The sequence below is a fragment of the Belonocnema kinseyi genome, chromosome 2 (genome assembly GCF_010883055.1).
Source record: "Belonocnema kinseyi isolate 2016_QV_RU_SX_M_011 chromosome 2, B_treatae_v1, whole genome shotgun sequence".
Classification (NCBI taxonomy): Eukaryota; Metazoa; Arthropoda; class Insecta; order Hymenoptera; family Cynipidae; genus Belonocnema; species Belonocnema kinseyi.
This window is the reverse complement of record NC_046658.1, coordinates 30135706-30137578: the sequence shown is the minus strand read 5'-3', so window position 1 is coordinate 30137578 and position 1873 is coordinate 30135706. Positions and strand designations below refer to the sequence as shown.

General features: G+C 33.2%; 1 long non-coding RNA gene across 2 annotated transcripts in view; it reads right to left on the bottom strand.

Annotated features, from left to right (window-relative positions):
* Window positions 1-1873, bottom strand: part of LOC117167356 — a 30828-nt gene that overhangs the window by 5142 nt on the left and 23813 nt on the right. The window lies entirely within an intron of this gene.

Genomic DNA, 1873 nt, shown 5'->3' with positions numbered 1-1873 from the left:
TATTATTTTACCCCCAGTAATATGATTGCAAAAAATTCCATGACAAAAAAAGGTTTGTAGAAAATTTATTTTGAATTTAGATTTTTCATCAAGTTACATTTCGAACAAAAATTTTCAAATGCACCATTTTTATTTTGTTTTATTTATTTGTTTAGAAAAATTGAATATTTACAACAAAAATTAGAAAAAAACCCTCTTTGAAATAAAATTCTAAAATAATTCTTTTCTGAAGAACTTTTCGATACAAACACTTTTCGATAAAAAATTCTGAAATAAACCAATTTAAACCCAAAATTTAAAAAAATTTATTTCATTAATGTATTTACAAAAAAAACTATAAACTTTAAACAAAACTTTTAGAAATAAACCCTTTTTGAAAAAAATTTCTACAATTATTCCTCTTTCAACAAAAATTTTCGAAACACACCCTATTTGTAAAAACTTTCTGAAATAAACCTTTTTTGCAATTAATTTTCCAACTACATCGTTTTTTAAAAGAAAGACGGAAACTTGCATATATATAAATCTATGATTCTTGAGAGATAAAAAAAGGTTAGGTCCCGAAAGCCGAAATTACAACATTGTCATATCGATGTGGGCACTATGCCATAATATAGTGCTAATTTATGATGCAGAAAAAAATTTTGTGCCCGGTAATTTTGGCCAAAAACATGTAGTAATGCTAGCTTCAGTTGAAACCACAACTCCGGTATGCGAAACTCGAAAACTATTAGTGGTATCAATTTCTCCTTTTCGCAGGAATTTAGTGCTAATTAAGTCCTAATATATTTTGCAAAAACTAAATTTTTTGCCCGGTAATTTTGATCCAAAACATGTAGTAATGTTGACTTCAGGTGACTGCTATGCGAAACTCGGAAACTATTAGTGATATCAAGATCTGCTTTGCGCAGGAGTTTAGTGCTAATTAAATGCTCTGGATTTGTGCTATGCAAAAAATCCAGGCACTTTTTTGGCCAAAAACGTGTGGCAATGCTGGCTTCAGATGACTCTGGTGTTGTGGAACTCGGAAACTATTAGTGATATCAAGATCTGCTTTGTGCAGGAATTTAGTGCTAATTAAATGCTCTGGATTTGTGCTATGCGAAAAATCCGGGCATTTTTTTACCAATAACGTGTGGTAATGCTGGCTTCCGGTGACTCTGGTGTTGTGAAACTAGGAAACTATTAGCGATATTAAGATTTGCTTTGCGCAGAAATTTAGTGCTAATTATGTGCTAATATATTCTGCAAACATTAAATTTTGTGCCCGATAATTTTGATCAAAAACATGTAGTAATGCTGACTTCAGGTGACTCTGGTGTTGTGAAACTCGGAAACTATTAGTGATATCAACATCTGCTTTGTGCAGGGATTGAGTGTTAATTAAATGCTCTGGATTTGTGCTATGCGAAAAATCCGGGCATTTTTTTACCAAAAACGTGTGGTAACGCTGGCTTCAGGTGACTCTGGCGTTGTGAATCTCGGAAACTATTAGCGATATTAAAATCTGCTTTGCACAGGAATTTAGTGCTAATTAAATGCTCTGGATTTTTTGCTTAGAAAAAATCCGGGCACTTTTTTTTACCAAATACGTGTGGTAAGGCTGGCTTCAGATGACTCTGGTGTTGTGAAACTCGGAAACTATTAGTGATATCAAGATCTGCTTTGTGCAGGAATTTAGTGCTAACTAAATGCTCTGGATTTGTGCTATGGCAAAAATCCGGGCATTTTTTTTACCAAAAACGTGTGGTAATGCTGCCTTCAGGTGACACTGGTGTTGTGAAACTCGGAAACTATTAGCGATATTAAGATCTGCTTTGCGCAGAAATTTAGTGCTAATTAAATGCTCTGGATTTGTGCTATGCGAAAAATC